The sequence below is a fragment of the Heloderma suspectum genome, chromosome 4 (genome assembly GCF_057233095.1).
Source record: "Heloderma suspectum isolate Gila_16-S chromosome 4, 16-S_ref, whole genome shotgun sequence".
NCBI lineage: Eukaryota > Metazoa > Chordata > Lepidosauria > Squamata > Helodermatidae > Heloderma > Heloderma suspectum.
Genome location: NC_139461.1, coordinates 204,567,690 through 204,585,082, shown reverse-complemented (window position 1 = coordinate 204,585,082; position 17,393 = coordinate 204,567,690). Strand labels below are relative to the sequence as shown.

The window sequence follows — 17,393 nt, the reverse complement described above, 5'->3', positions numbered from 1 at the left end:
AGGTTTTATGTAAGCCACTCTAGGAGCCTTGTCGTCACAGTAAAAAAATCTTACATATATCCATCCATAACCAGACTCAAACCCATTGGGCATGTGAGTGATTTAAAAGATTTGTCAAACTGACTGTCAAATGTTGGTACAATATTGTCATATAAAGCTTTTTAAAGAACTAACGTTATTAGAATAACAAAACAAATACTAGGTTGGATCCAGAATTAGTCGTGGTTAGAGTAGATTCATTGAAATCAGCTTAAGTGAGTTATGACTACCTTGCCCCATTGATTTCAATGGGTCTCATTTAAGTATAACTACCTCTGGATCCAACCCACTATACAGTTTCATTTCTAAACATGTCTACTCAGAAGTAAGTTCCACCAATTTCAGTGGGGCTTACTCCCAGGTAAATGGTTACAGTATTGTAGCCTTAGTTAACTTGATAAACAATGAAAGTAACTTTTTAAAGAATGTAACAAATTATAATAGCTTTTAACAATGTTAGGTAAGGTTTCTATAAATGTTGACATTTCACTGAACAGTTCCTCTCTTTGACGTTGACCCTGGAACTCCAGAATCAGTCTATAGTTACAAAATTGAGACAAATTAAAACAGAAATAAAGCAAAGCAAGAGCAACTATTAAAACAATTTTTTTTAAAAAAAAAGACAGTTGTGCTTAAGTAGGCAGCAGTCCAGTTCTTAAAGCATGATATTATTATTATATTTATATCCTGCCTTTTTCCCAGTACTGGGACACAAGGCAGCTTACAAAAATTAAAACATATACAATTAAATTTCAGGATACTGTATGCTGTACCCTGCTCTGCTCCCTTCATAACCAGAAGTATTGTTTTAGCCAGGCAATTCAGATCAAAGGAAGCACTTTTACCTTGATCGTAATAAATCTCTCCCCCCCCGCCAACACACACAAACACTGTTTCAAAAACTCTGCTCAGAATCCTTAAAAACAACTGTCTCAACTGGGGGAATTCAGGTTGGCAGCCTGCATGGCTCAGAGCGTGCATTGTTCAGCACCAATACCTCCATTTTTCAAGATACTATAAACTGTTAGATACTCACAGGCTAATTCAAACACACATTTTCCTGTACTGAATAATGGAAGGTCATTGTTACTTTCTCCTCTCTTGCTTGAAAAGAGAGAATAGTCTTGGTCCTATTTGCCAGAAGCCTTTTCTGTCTGTGACTTGTTTTTTCAGACTGATCACCTTCATGGAAGTTTGAACGATATTTGACCATGGTCAAATAATAGTCAATTGTCAATATCTGACAGGTCAGTTGACTTGTGTGCCAACCCTAATATAATCTATTGCACCCTGTTACTGTTTAAATGTACAAGCATCAGGGTACTATACAGGATCTTGTACAGAAGATACTTCTAAACAATCCAAACAAAGAGCAACAGTCTCAAAGACTGTTACAATCACTTATTTTCTTGCCAGTCATGAGCTAATCATGAAAAGCCAACAGAGGCATGCCTCATATTTTAATAAAATAAAATAAAAATGAAAAATGAAAGACAGAAAGAAAGAAAGAAAGAAAGAAAGAAAGAAATGTAGCTACGTAGATTTGAATATATCAATTTCAATGCATACATATGAAGTGGGGCAGGGTTTTTTCTAAGAATTGTGCATAAACATTTTTAAAAAGCAGACCAAATATCCAAATAAGTATCCTTTGCAGCTGCCATCTATACACCACCCACTCAAATGTTGAAAATGTTGTAAGGTCTTCAATTCATTGCATTATACAAGGTGAGCATTTATCCTTCCAATATTGTAGTATCAGTCTTTTAGCTGTCAGAGAGGCATGGAGAATCGATTCATGCTGACCATGCATTAAGTTCCAGGAAGCAAATAGAGAATTTTAAAAAGCATGTATATCAGTAAATATTAAGGAGTGTTCAAATACAAAATTTATCCACATAATGACCTCCTCCCAAAAAGAGGTAACTACCGCCATTGCCAAAACATATGGTTAAAATAGCACTAGCTGTGTTACAGCTCCAACAATTAGCTGACGTAGACAAACCCTTGTTAAAGAGATGTGGAAGCACCCAATAGACACGAAACAAAAGCTTTACTGAATAAGATGGAACCTGAGATCCACAGATGCACAAAATGGAACAATCCAGTTCCCTATTCCATTCCTGCTTAAGATTCTGTATTTATTCACCAATAGTAAGTATTTATAGACATGGATCGTAGGTTGACCCAACTGATCAGCCTCAATAAGTGCTTCCAATAGTGAGAGAAATGCTGAAGCTGTAAAAGCAGGAGGGCAAAACCTGGATACTAACAAACGCTGCAAATGCAAGTATTGCCATTCAGCTGTAGCTGGCAGATCATATTTAGCCTGCAAAACAGAGAATGACAAAAAGTCATCATCTCCACCCATCAGTTGATCCAAAGTAAAAATTGCCTTATCTGTCCTCGTCCACCACAAAAACATTTTCTTACCAAGGTTTAAATCTGGATTTTCCCATAGAGTCAATTTAACATGAGAAAATGGATCAAAATGTAATTGGAATGGCATTATGCACCGCATCTCTAACATCTGTAACTGTGGGAGGAACCCTATCCATTCTACTATGCCTAAAACCCAATGCCACCCATTTAGAGAGAGGATCCAGGCAAGAAGATTCCAAAACCGACTAAGGTAGAAAATCTGATCTAAACAGAAAAGACCAACATTTAGTACAAGTCAACAAATAAGCCTGATGATATAAAGCAAGATCTGGAAAACCAAACCCACCTTCTTTAATTGGAAGTTGCATCCTTTTCAAAGATAATCATGGTGGAGGCGAGCCACATATAAAAACAATGTTGTGCAACACTACATGACATTATAGGCCATTTTGCATTATATTCTTCTAGTTTAAAGTTATCACAGCCATGCTGAAACCTGTTAAGGGCAGACACCCAGTACATCTCTAGTTACCACAAATTTAGACTGTAGAGGCTTTCATAATTTAAGATCTTCTGAAATTACGGTTTAGGAAGTCTATACATGGAGTCTAAACTAAAAAGGTCAAGGCAAAGCTCTCATTTAGAGTAGCGTTCTAAATGAAGAGTTGGCAACTGAGTCTGCAATGGAGAAAGAATCTCAACATTTGTCCTGTCTCCTCTACATGGACAGTGCATACTAAGAGTAGTACTACAAGACAGCATGGATTACTTGATAGAGTCTGGACCTAGATGACTGCAGATAGCCAATAGAACGATGTAGAACTGTAGCCAAGTCACCATATCTGGGCCTACAAAACCAAAGCAGGAACACTTACAACAATGTTGCTCTAAAGTTAAGAACAGGGAAACCTCTTCACCTTGGAAATGCAATGCAAATGAATAAAAATAAATTCTTAAACAACAAAGGCACCCCTGTTAACCATAAGAAAAATTCCAAGATCATGGTTATGAAACCTGAAACCATCACATCACCTGGCAGAGCCCAATGTGAATGTCTGCAAATGCTCCTCCTTAGGACTCTGACTATGCAGACATCCTGACTACCACTTCCAGCCAGCCTTTTTCCCCTCCTATTCCACCCTGCCAACCTGCTTTTTGTAACATCTTGCCTGATGAAGAGATCTAGAGATCTTGTAAGCTTGTCCTTTGGGGCCTAATAAAGGTTTCCAGAGCGGGAGCTGTGTCAATCCTATAATGCTACTCTTCTGGAAATTGGTACACTGGAAGGCACCAGCTTTAGCCATGTGAAGTGGAAATCCTTCAAACTCATGAAGAAACTTGCCCAGATACAAACAGCCATGTATCTTTATGAAGTGGGCACTGCCCGTGAAAGCTTACACCAGAATTTAAAAAAAAAAAAATGTGTTGGCCTTTAAGGTGCCATAAGACTCTTTGTTGTTTTTCCCAATAGAAATATTACACTACACGGATTCATAAATTCTATTAGTTCTTAGGATTTCCAAAAGAAACCACATTTTTAATTTTTAAACATTCCAGAAAAGCAGCTGCATTCTCATGCAGCAGCAAAAGGACAAATGCCAGGATCCAGAAAGAGCATTCTATGCTCAGAAACAGAGTCCCACACATGGGTCTTCCCAGCTGGTAGCAAAAGGCTGCTGCACACGCAACAACTTTGGTGCACATGAGTTGCTCCTGAAGCACGTATTCCCACCACCTAATGTTCCAACACACTTATTATCTCTTGGGAAAGGGTAGCATATATACAACTCAGTTCAGGCATCCCCGTTATTCCCACCTGCTTACAAATGACTAGACGCACACTACCAGTCTGTTTTGTTTGGTGCTCAGGCATGCATGGGCTGTGCAAGCAAAGAAGGAATTGGAGAAACAAATTCTTACAGACCTAAGATGTACATAACATTGTATTTAAATGCATCAGAAGCAGAAAACCAGTTAGACAGCAGCACTGTTACTGCTACATAATAAAAGACAGAAGGAGAAAACACTTAATGAATTATTTACATCATTTTATACCGCCAAACACATTGGAGAGGTGCCCCATACGTTAGCCATTAGTTATGGGAAGTGCATTTGAAGAAATACGTCAAATAGAAATGACAGGTGATGTTTTGGAACTAATGGATGTATTAAGGACCAACAAGTTATTGGAGCTAGGTAGCACTGAGTTTTTAGAGAACTCAAGATGAAAACATTGTTGATTTTTAACTAAATCATATAACTCATAACTAAAAAAAAAAGTCAGCTACCTTACCAGAAAACTGAAAAGCAGCAAATGTAACATTGATTTTACATTAATGATCCAGGGTGCATCCAGGAAATTTAAGATCTATCCACCTAATAACCTCAATTGCAAGTAAGTTTTATGGAAAGCATCACTAAGGCTTGGATTGTTAAATATACAGGAGCAATGAAGTCTTTTAGAATTATTATATTTAACATCTTAGGAAGCAACCCTATGGTCACTAGACACTCTCTAGAGGGCCCTAGGATTGCTCAGTTTCTAGAAACTGAGGTTGGAGCCTGGGCTCTGGCCTCAGTTCCAAGAAACTGCGCTCCCAGACCCCTCCCCTGACCCTTGTAGCCAGCACAGTTCTCTTCGCGCTGCTGCCACCTCTGTGCTCCTAAACAGAGCACGGAGAGAACAAAAAGGGGGCAGGGAGGGGAGGAGACTGTGGAACCTGCTTTATGCAGCTTCCTATCAGGTCTCTAGGCCCCTTCTGTCCTCCTCCAAAATCACCCATCTTGGCAAAAATGCGGGAAGGCCAGAGCACAGAGAAGAGGATCCCCTCCGTGGTCCAGCTGCCCTGCATAGGGTAGTCGGCAGCCTCCTATTTCAGAGGCTGGCAACTATCCAGATAGGTTTGTGCCCTTAGTTGATTAGTTGTGTCATGGCTGTAATGTGACATACAGGCCTGGGCCAGGGTGACTCCATTTTAAGCTAGCAGCCATTATAGATATAGAGCAAGTAAGCCAGGCAGGTACACTTACAAGAGAAACTTAGCTTGGTGCAAAGAAGAAAAACAAGATGAAGCATGTGGGTTTTTGTAGCTTCCTATACAGCTGGCGGTTAAGCTTGTATCTTCCTGTCAGTTAGAGTAACCTTTATGAATTTACGTTAGACTTTAAGCAAAAGGTGTAACACATGAACTGCTTTATATGAGAAACTGCAATTATGAATAGCAAATACGGAGGGGGAAGCACAGAGGAATGTGATTTGGCATAACTGCCTACATTAGAAAGTTGGAAATTCTACTCTGGGACACTTATAATGTCCAAGTGACCCACTGTGGTGATTCATTGCTCCATCCTGAATAAAGCTTTTGCAAGTGTAGGCCATGTTAGTGTGGTCCTTGAAAGTCCAGCTAAGCGACTGACCACAACAGCTGTATGAGCTTTAGTACACTGGTTAATCTATCGATTAAGTTTGTGTATGGGTAAAAACAATATTTCAAAGCAAGAAGCATTTTTTCTGTGTTTTCAGATGATATTCTCATGTCATAGCAGCCATCAGCTAGAATAAGCATTTCCTCTTGCATGAAAGAGAAGGGGCAATGCTTTTTTCTTTTTTTTTTTTAAGGATGCTTGCCATCTGCAGGGTTGTGGTTTTTAAATTTGTTGCCAAAATAATCAGGACCATCTTTTCAGTTGATTAATTTTTTACAGTGTAATCCTATACTCATCTACTCTGAAGTATGTCCCACTGTGTTCAGTGGGACTTACTCCATAGTTGGTGAGTTTAGGATTGATGCCTTAGTCTAACCACTTAATTCATTAAACACTGCAGCCCTAGTAGATGGGGACAATTTGATAAGACATGATATATTTGAATTTTCAAGAAACTGGGCTGAACAGCAAGATCACCACTTTTGCAGAAGTTCCCAAGTTATCCACGATGGTGCAGGCAGGCTATAAAGAGCTCTGAAAAAGACTCTGCAGATGGAAAACAGAATGGCAGATAAAGTTTAGTATTAAGTGCAAAGTAATGCGCACAAAGGCAAAAAGTTCAGACATCACACATATGCAGATATGACCATGGAAAATAGCTATCCCATTCACTGTTAGAAACTTTAAGGGCAGTATTATGCAACTGGATTCATTCCAAGTAAATCCCCTCAAGGGTGGATATTATGAACTCTTCCTTGGTTTGCCAGTATCCCCTAACCAAGAACCAGCAAAATTCACAAGGATGAACATATGAAGCTGCCATTTACATAATTCCTATTCTCACCCTTACCACATGTTCAGTCAACATGTGAAGAGGGAAGAGGATTCCATTGGCTAGGCCCACCCCCAACCGCTGCGTTCACTGGCCACACAATACAATACAATACAATACAATATAGACAATAGATCTCTATGGATTAAGCCAAGGGAGAGAGAGGGTTCTCTGTGGATGCAAATATATGTATACCTGGTCTTTGCTAACATCAAGGTTCCTGTCTGCACATACAGTTGTACCTGCAGAAATTCATCTTTCACCTTTGGCTTTATGCGTGCAAGTTGGGGGCAGGGCCAGCTGACATGATCCTGTCCCCGCTCCACATGTTGATAGAATACATGGTGAAGAAGGCAAGGAGTAAGCTTGAATTGGACCACTGGTCCGTATATTCCATTGGTCTATATACTCCACTGGTCCATATGCACTGTCTGAAGAGTTGCTGCCAGTCAGATATGTTTTTTTCCCCAGTCCTGTTACCCAGCAGCCTATTCACTGGAGATGCTGAGAACTGACCCTGGGACTTTATACATGCAAAGGACATCTCCAACCTGAGCTATGGCCCTTCACCAAAGAGTAGCCATGAGTCACTTTAAAAAAGCAGAAACAGAGGACAAGTTGCATATTACTGCCTCTACACCCCCCTCACTGTAGCAGTTCTATATGGATGTAGCAGCAAGTACTAAGATTTGCATCAACAACCTCAGCTACACTGTATTCTCAAAGCAGGAGAAGATCCAAGAGATCTTTGATCTTTAGAAAGCCATGAGCAGGCGCCCTCAAGGTCCCTGAAATGTCTTGATTACAGTGGACTGAAAATAAAATAAGAGTCCAACCTAGACAAATCTAGGATTTGCATCCTACTACAGGGTGTATTTTTGTTTGGCTTTCCGGTGCACTTGCAAAACCCATATAAAGCAAAGATAAAAATACCGAAGTTGCTATCAATATCCATCACACCATAAACAATATATTAAGTATGTCTTCCTCCATTTCACACACTGTATTAAGTATATGGAAGAGGATGGGTAGCAGGTCTGGAATACTGTGTTTCACATCCCTATGCATTGGGGATCATTATACCTAGGACAGGCATCATAATGCCAGAATTTAAATTCAGGACATCCACTCATTCTGTTTTAATTTGTATATGATATCCTGGTTCTACTCCTATTTCTGGAGGCTAAGTCACTAGACACACAGAGATTGCAATCTGATGTCCCCTAGACTGCATCTGGGGGAGATAGGATTTTTCACTTTCCCAGCTCCAAGCTCGTAGACAGCACTATGAGCTTGCAGCCGAAACACCATACTCCCTGCCTCCTCGTAGCTGAGGCAGAGAGAACCACGGCGACTGCCCCTCCGTGCTTGTCCATGTGCATAACGTGGAGAGTGGACAAGGCAAAAAGGGGGTGTTCCCAGGGGCGGGGAGGGGACCACGGAAGCTGTCGTAGACAGATTCCTATGCAGTCTCCAGCCTGTTCCTGCCCCTGCCCTGAAGCTGCGCTTAGACGCCCAAAATTGGGTGTTTACGGCAAACTGCAGGGCAGCCGGAGCATGAAGGGAATCCTTTCCTCCATGCTTCAGCTGCCCTGCGTTGGATGGGTGGTCACCTCCGAATTCAGAGGAAGTTGGAAGCGACCATCTTTCTTAATAGGACTGCGCCCTATGGGTGCAATCCTATGCATGTTTAGACAGAAAGAAGTCCTACAGCTCCCAGCACGCCTGGCTGGGTAATGCTGGGAGCTGTAGGACTTTTCTCTGTCTAAGCATGCATACCCCTTCATGGATCACTGCCTTGTTGTGGCGAAGGGGCTTGCGTAACTCAGTGAAGCCATAAGCTATGCCGTGCAGGGCCACCCAAGACGGACAGGTCATGGCGGAGAGTTCTGACAAAATGTGGTCCACTGGAGAAGGAAATGGTAACCCACTCCAGTATTCTTGCCAAGAAAACCCCATGGAACGTATCACAAGCCTAAAAGAGATAACGCCGGAAGATGAGCCCCTCAGGTCGGAAGGTGTCCAATATACTACTGGGGAAGAGCAGAGGGTATTTCCCAGTAGCGCCAGAAAGAGTGAAGCGGCTGGGCCAAACCCGAAAGGACATTCAGCTGTGGATGTGTCTGCTGGTGAAAAGAAAATCTGATGCTGTAAAGAACAATATTGTTTAGGAACCTGGAATGTAAGATCAATGAATCAAGGTAAGCTAGAGGAGGTCAAACATGAGATGGCAAGATGGAACATCGACATCTTAGGAATCAGCGAAATAAAATGGACAAGCATGGGCGAATTTAATTCAGGTGACCATTGTATCTACTACTGTGGGCAAGAATCCCTTAGAAGAAATGGAGTAGCACTCATAGTCAACAAAAGGGTGGGAAAAGCAGTACTGGGGTACAATCTCTAAAATGATAGAATGATCTCAGTACGAATCCAAGGCAAACCATTCAACATCACAGTAATTCAAGTCTATGCCCCAACCACTGAGGCCGAAGAAGCTGAGGTTGATCGGTTCTATGAAGACCTACAACACCTTCTAGAACTAACACCAAAAAAAGATGTCCTCTTCATCATAGGGGATTGGAATGCTAAAGTAGGAAGTCAAGAAATCACCGGGATACCAGGCAAGCATGGCCTTGGTGTACAAAATGAAGCAGGACAAAAGCTAATAGAGTTTTGCCAAGAGAACACGCTGATCATAGCAAACACACTTTTCCAACAGCACAAGAGGCAACTCTACACATGGAAATCACCAGATGGTCAATATCGAAATCAGATTGATTATGTCCTTTGCAGCCAAAGATTGAGAACCTCTATACAGTCAGTAAAACAAGACCGGGAGCTGACTGTGGCTCAGATCATGAGCTTCTTGTTGCAAAATTTCGGCTTAAATTGAAGAACGTAGGGGAAACAACTAAACCATTCAGGTATGACCTAAATCATATCCCTTACAGTGGAGGTGAGGAATAGATTTAAGGGATTAGACCTGATAGACAGAGTGCCTGAGGAACGATGGACGGAGGTCCGTAACATTGTTCAGGAGGCAGCAACTCAATCCATCCCAAAGAAAAAGAAATGCAGGAAAGCACAGTGGCTGTCTGAGGAGGCTTTACAAGTAGCTGAGGAAAGAAGAGAAGCGAAAAGCAAGGGAGAAAGGGAAAGATATATCCAACTGAATGCAGAGGTCCAGAGAATAGCAAGGAGAGACAAGAAGGTCTTCTTAAATGAACAATGCAAAGAAATCGAGGAAAACAACAGAATGGGAAAGACTAGAGATCTCTTCAAGAAAATTGGAGATCTCAAGGGAACGTTTTGTGCAAAGACGGGCATGATAAAGAACAAAGAAGGCAGGGACCTAACAAAAGCAGATGAGATTAAGAAGAGGTGGAAAGAATACACAGAAGAACTATACAGGAAAGATCTGAATGTCCCTGATAGCCATGATAGTGCGGTCACCGAACTTGAACCGGACATCCTAGAGAGTGAAGTCAAGTGGGCCTTAGGAAGCATTACTAACAACAAAGCTAGCGGAGATGACAGTCTTCCAGCTAAGCTATTTAAAATCCTAAAAGATGATGCTGTTAAAGTGCTGCACTCAATATGCCAACAAATTTGGAACACTCAACAGTGGCCACAAGACTGGAAAAGGTCAGTTTACATTCCAATTCCAAAGAAGGGCAACGCCAAAGAGTGTTCAAACTACTGTACAATTGCACTCATTTCACATGCCAGCAAGGTTATGCTCAAAATCCTACAAGCTAGGCTTCAGCAGTATGCGAACTGAGAACTACCTGGAGTACAAGCTGGGTTTCGAAGAGGCAGAGGAACTAGAGATCAAATCGCCAACTTTCGCTGGATCATGGAGAAAGCAAGAGAATTCCAGAAAAATGTCTATTTCTGCTTCATTGACTACGCTAAAGCCTTTGATTGTGTGGATCACAACAAACTGTGGCAAATTCTGAAAGAAATGGGGGTACCAGACCACCTTACCTGTCTCCTGAGAAACCTGTATGAGGGTCAAGAAGCAACGGTAAGAACCAGACATGGAACAACTGATTGGTTCAAAATTGGGAAAGGAGTAAGACAAGGCTGCATATTGTCGCCCTGCTTATTTAACTTATACGCAGAGTACATCATGAGAAACGCCGGGTTGGATGAATCACAGGTTGGAATTAAGATTGCTGGGAGAATTATCAACAACTTCAGATACGCAGATGATACCACCCTAATGGCAGAAAGCGAAGAGGATCTAAAGAGCCTCTTGTTGAGGGTGAAAGAGGAGAGTGCAAAAGCTGGTTTGAAACTCAACATTAAAAAAACGAAGATCATGGCATCTGGCCCCATCACTTCCTGGCATATGGAAGGGGAAGAAATGGAAGCAGTGACAGATTTTATTTTCTTGGGCTCCAAGATCACCGCAGACGGTGACTGTAGCCATGAAATTAAAAGACGCTTGCTCCTTGAGAGGAAAGCTATGGCAAACCTAGACAGCATAGTAAGAAGCAGAGACATCACCTTGCTGACAAAGGTCCGTCTAATCAAAGCTATGGTTTTCCCAGTAGTAATGTATGGCTGTGAGAGCTGGACTATAAGGAAGGTTGAGCGCCAAAGAATTGATGCTTTTGAACTGTGCTGCTGGAGAAGACTCTTACGAGTCCCCTGGACTGCAAGGAGGTCAAATCAGTCAATCCTAAAGGAAATCAACCCTGAGTACTCATTGGAAGGACAGATACTGAAGCTGAAGCTGAAATATTTTGGCCACCTAATGCGAAGAGAAAACTCTCTGGAAAAGACCCTGATGCTGGGAAAGACTGAAGGCAAAAGGAGAAGGGGATGGCAGAGGATGAGATGGCTAGATAGCATCACTGATGCAATGAATATGGACTTGAGCATGCTCCAGGAGAGAGCGCAGGACACGAAGGCCTGGGTTGATATGGTCCATGGGGTCACGAAGAGTCGGACATGACTGAACGACTGAACAACAACAAGCATGCATAGGATTGTGCCCTAAAAAGTCTGATATTAGTGAAGCTAGATTACTGTAACCTTGCCATGTTAAAAGAGTCTTAAGTCCTTTTTGCTGGTGGAAAAAAAATGTTTTTCTGGTGGAAACCATTTTTAAATGAATACAAACCTGCTATTGCCCCCAAAACTATTGCCACTGCCAATAAATGGGAGTAAATACTTGGTCATGTCAACTATTCTGACCCAGGTTAACAGTATAAGTAACCGGAGGGTACATAATTTAAACCGCTGCTCCTTGTGTAAAAATGCATCTGCTATTGACTCAGACTATCCATCCCTTTTTAACTGAATGATTTATATACCTGGTGTTAGTGTGAACACAGCCTGTAGTTACGCTGTTGCCTGGATCAAATGATGCCTCTTAGAGCCAAAGTAGATGTAAAGGTGGAAGATCCACTGGATTAAACGCAGATCGGTCCTAACGATGTAGAAAGATGTGATGGGATTCTGCTTAGTAGCAAAGGGGGCATGTGGGTGTGGAATGCATAATCCTCATCCCACTCACTGGTTACTTTCCCATGGCCCTCTCTCCAAGCACTTTCCTCTCAGCTCAGCATAGCTGAGTGGAGGAAAACAGCCCCTCAAGGGGCAGACTGTAGAGTAGTATCTAAGCTGCAGGCAAGTGGGAGAATTCTGCACTCTCCAGCTGTTAAAAATGGGTGCCACCCCTTTTGTTCCAAGCAATTCGGGCAGTGTGCTTTTTAAACAAATAGCTCTGCCACCATCACCTTTAACTTGGCCCTCAAACCAAGCAGATTAGCATGTGCAATAAATATGACTAAAAAAGTATTATTCAGCCATTCCCACTAAAACGTGGACACAATACACTACTGAAAAGCTGCTACAGGGCTTTCTAATAGTGTGTTACATCTGAATGAGTTTTACTCGAATTACTCTGTCAAGCATAAGCAACAAAGAATCTTGTGGCACTTCAAAGACTAACATGTTTATTCTGCCATAGGATTTCCTGGATAGGCCCATCAGATGCGAAGTATTGTGGACAGTTTCAGGTTTACATACAGCATATATGGGGTGTGGGGGGGAGGCGGGGAGAACCGTGAATCGTGAGATCAGAAGAAAATTAAATACAAAAAGTGACAATCACATTATAAATAATGGTCATTCACACAGCACTTGTTGCTGTTAACACAAACACCCTGACAAGAACTGCCCTGTAAATGACCACTGTTAATAACGCAATTGTCACTTTTTATATTTATTTCCTTCTGATCTCACTGCTTATCGTTCTTCCCCACCACGTGTACTGTATATAATCCCGAAACTCTCCATAATACTCCATGCATATGATGAAGTGGGCTATAGTTCACAAAACTGTCTGCCAGAATAAATTTGTTAGCCTTTATGGTGACACAAGACTCTTTCTTGTTTTTGCTGCAATAGACTATCCCGACTACCCGCTGGTATCTGTCAAGCATGTAAGTGTATGTGTGGTAGGGGGTAGGCACCAAGCAAACAACTAACACAGAGAGACAACAACATTAAATGCATGTGTGAATCTGACCTGAAGTCCTGGCTATACTTGATATCAGTAAACATATCACTATTATCAGCTTCACCAGTGGTGGACCTCAGAGCATTTAATCCCTACTTGGTGCCACGCTATTTCATGCATCAATTAGTCCACAATTTTCCCTGCAATAGCTATTTGCCTACAGGGTTCAGTGACTTCAAACTCTGGCTTATAATCAATTACTTCTATTAACTGCTTGCTTTCAATCAACAGTAGACTGAATGGATTACAGTGAATTCATTGACATAATATACTTTTTAAAAATGTATCTTAATTCCAGATGGATATAGTTAAAGTGGTTACATTAGCAAAATTGCTTAACTCCATAATATTTTACATGAAAAAATTATGAAGAAAAATCTCATCCTAGGGAACCTCATTCTTAAAAGAGCTGCCCTCCATTTGTGACATGGGAGGTCTGAGATAAGGGAAGAAGCCAGCCCTTTACATCTTATCTGTAACCTGACAATGCACTAAGAGCCCCAGCTCAACTGCAGACTGTGATTACATGTGAATGATTAGATTTCAGCCTTACAAGTCACCCAAGATTCAACTGGATCTTGGTTTAAATAGATCTGCTTGTTGCAAACTTACAGCTCATTCCCCACAGAAAGCAGTATCATTCCCATGGCTGTTGCAATACTAACGACCAGGGCTGGAAGCATTACTTCAAATCTGTAGCCAGCTCCAGAACTTTTTCCAGTGTTAATGCCTACACATGAATCTTCAGGTATTTATTCCTGCAGGGCATCTTATATGGCTGAAGTGAGCTATCAGTGGGTCGCAAAGATGCAAAAGGAGATTGGGGTAAGGTTCTCTCCACCCACACTCTATAAAGGCAGCACAGCTCTGACTCAGTTTGGAAAAGGTTTACAAAAAAACCCACACCCAAATGTGTATTCTAGGCAAAATCCAGAGTTTGGCAATACCTTTCTTAGGACCAACCAAAGTGTCATAAAAGAGTGTGCAAGGTTTTGAGTTCTGCAGAAATCTTCATTAGGCTAGATGGTACCAAAAGCAGGGTATAGGAAGAAAATAAAAGAAGCACAAAGATTAGGTTGTGGCCCATGAGGTCCGCAGCTTAGACTCAGTCTCAAAGCCAAGTTAGCTTTTGCACTCAAATTACAGATGCAGGAACTGCAAAAATGAGAGACAGACAGAGAAATAAAAGAAGAAAGCATTTTTATGTTATTCTCCAAACAGTTGGATGAATAAGCCAAAGTCCAGAACTTACTAGTAGCTTCATCAAGCATGTTCCCGAGAATAAGGGAATTGGCAATACTTCATAGGGCATGGGATATGGATAGGATTAAAAGTTCCCCTGAAGGGCTTTACCACCAAACAGGAACCACATTATAAACCAAACATTTGCCTTGTCCTCGTTAAATCTGAGTCAGACACAACAACAAATGGATGAGCAGTAGCCATATCGGCATATGAACAGGGTGATTGACTCTTGGAATGGAAACCCTTCCTCTGAAGACTACATGCCATGTTAAGCAAGCACACCTTTTTGGAAAACGTGCTCAACTCTGCCACTTTTTTCCAGAAAGAAAACAGGTGATCAGCAGCTATAGGTGAACACAGCTAACAGCACACAGCAGTCTCTCCTCCATTCCCTTGCCCTGCAGCAGAGGCTGATATGGAGAGAGGCTCCCTGCCTGATCGGGAAGAGCCCTGGAAAACACACACTCAGGCATCCCCTATTCCTCTGCATTCTGCTGCTTCAGAGCTGGGGGGAAGAGAAGATGCTCCTAGCTCCACTCTCTTTCTCACCCTCTCTGGACACCCCTGGCAGGGGGGATTGGGACCATGATGCTCCCCGGGGAGAGACTGGAGCAGCCACCTCTCTTCCCACTCACCTCTGAGTGATGCAGCATCGAGGGGTCCTGCAAAGAGCAGCCAGCTCATCTCACTGGCTTACCTGTGCTCTCCTTCTGGGCGGTGGGAACTGCACCCAACCAGCCCAGTGAAAGAGGGCAGCCAAGAAGAGGCAGCAGCTTCTCCTTGCCTCTTGGTCTCTGCTGCAAGGCCTGGGCAGGTAAAGGCTGCCGCTACCTCGGATTGCTCACCCGCGCTCTCCCTCTAGAAGGCGTGTCCTGCTCGGGGTCCTCTCCCCTTGGGCAGTGCAACAGGAAGGATCGGGCCCACGGGAGCGTGCAAGAAAACCATCTGTGCCCACGCACTCGCCAGCGCTAGCCCAGGGCATTTCGTTACCTGAGGTGGAGCAGCAAATGGAGCCCCTCCCCGCAAGCGAAGCCAGTCGAGTCATTTGGGCACCTGAGGCAGAAAATGTCACAAGTACCTCTCTCCCTTCCCAAGCATTACAACTGCAATAATAATAAATTGAACAGCTAAGAACTGGCTGCCCTTTCATGACGTGCTGCTAGAGTCTGCCTAATGGTAGGGCAGGTGCTGTCACTCGCCCCCCTCTCACTAGGCACCTGGGCCCAACCGCATCACCGTGCCACCCAGGGAGAGAGCACAGGTCTGCCAGTGAGAGCAGGAGGCCGCCGCACATTCCACACGACCAAGCCTCTGTGTGGCACCTCCCCGAGAGAAGTGTGTGTGTGTGTGTGTGGGGGGGGTGCTTACGGCTTCTCCCTTGGAATGGACCCAATCCACAGCGCCCAGAGGCGACGGGCAAGAGGGAGGAGGCAGGAGCGGCCGTCGCCTTTCACTGCTTGCACGCGTGTGTGCATACGCACGCACACACCGCATGCAGGTAACAGGTCCTTCGACCCTCGGCTTCCCCTCACTCCAACAGAAGAGTTTTGAAGAGGGCGCCCGAATCCAGGTCGGACCTGGATCGCCCACTGATGCCAGCCGCGCGTCCCAATGCCCTCCCTCCGCGCTGCAAAAGGCGCAGGGAAAGCCCGCGCGAGCGTGTCGCCGCGCCGGGGCACCGTCCTGCTCCGTCCCCCGTCATCCGCCACCCCGCGGCGCTTTCCCCCTCGGGGCAGGCGCAGCCGGAGACGCGGGCTCGATCCCCCCGCGGCGCCAGCCAGCCTGCCCCTCGCTCCCTCCCGCACTCACCACAGCAGCAGCCCGCGGCTCCGGCGCCCGCCCGGCATCCGCCGCGCCGCTCTCCGGTGGCTCCTTGCGCGAAACCAGGCGGCGCAGCAGCAGCAGCGCCGAGCAAAGCAGTCTGGCGGCGCCCCGCCGAGCCCGCGGGCTAAGTCGGCGGCGTGGGCGTGGGCGGGCTCCTCCGGCTCGGAGGGAGGGGAGGCGGCGAGGGGCGAGGGAGGGCGCCGCCCCGGCCGGGCCGAGGCGCCCTCCTTTGGCCAAGGCCGCCCTTCCCAAAACGGGCTCTTCCCGCGGAGGAGCCGCCGCCGCCGCCGCCTTCGAGCTGCTTCTTCCGCAGCCTGCCGACGCTCTTGGCTCCGTCAGACTTTGTCCCGATTTTCTCCCCTTGGACAGAGGTTTGGTTTGGTTTAAAAACAACAACCCCAAACTTTGCTAGGGTGTTTGGAGCGGGGTGGCTGGTTTGCTTCAACTCAGGGTGTTCGTTCCTCTGGCCCCCAACTGAGGCAAAGAGTCACACGGGCCAGCGGAGGCAGGGGCAGCATTTTCCCGTTGCCTTCTTGGCTACTGAGTTCACAAGGGGCCAGCCGGAGAGGCAACAGCAGCTCCTGCCGCCACCCACCCCCCCACGCACCCACCCCGTCTCCGCCTCTTGCCTGCTTGCCTTCCCCCCGCCCCCCGTGCCCACTTGTTGGCTGGATCAGCCACCCGCTTTTTTAATTCATTTATTTGAGTTGTGCCCCACCTTTCTACCAAGAGAATAGCGCTCAAGGCGGCTTACGATCATCGATAAATAAAACCTGATTGAAACTAAGAAAACATCCGTTAACACACGATTAAAAACAACAATAACAGAATAAAAGCAGCACCCAACTCAACTGACCAGTTTTGCAGCAGCAGTGGAGCTAGCTGCTGCCGCCACCCTCTTTCTGTCTCTCCGTGCCGGCTCCAGCTTTTTTGCAGGCTCCTGGGCAAGACACCCTCAATGGACCCCCTCCCTCAGTGAGTCTACCTCCTCACTGCCATGCCCTCCTCTTTTTCATCATTGCTACCACTGACTTGCTTGACAGGCAAAGGGACCAGTGAGCACCACCCTTGGCTGGGCCAAAGCAAGAGGCAGGTGAACAAGCAGGT

General features: G+C 44.5%; 1 protein-coding gene across 5 annotated transcripts in view; it reads right to left on the bottom strand.

The window, feature by feature from the left end:
* The window catches only part of LPAR3 (lysophosphatidic acid receptor 3), a 46,472-nt gene extending 29,566 nt beyond the window's left edge, over positions 1-16,906 (bottom strand). The window contains exon 1 of one of the 5 annotated variants that reach the window (XM_084852048.1): positions 16,272-16,906. The gene's annotated coding sequence lies outside the window, so the exon portion shown is untranslated. Of the gene's footprint in view, positions 1-15,097; positions 15,364-15,452; positions 15,804-16,271 lie in introns of those variants that run through there. The other 4 variants (XM_084852050.1, XM_084852049.1, XM_084852052.1 and 1 more) reach the window with 4 other exon arrangements.
* Between the last annotated feature and the right edge of the window lie 487 nt (positions 16,907-17,393).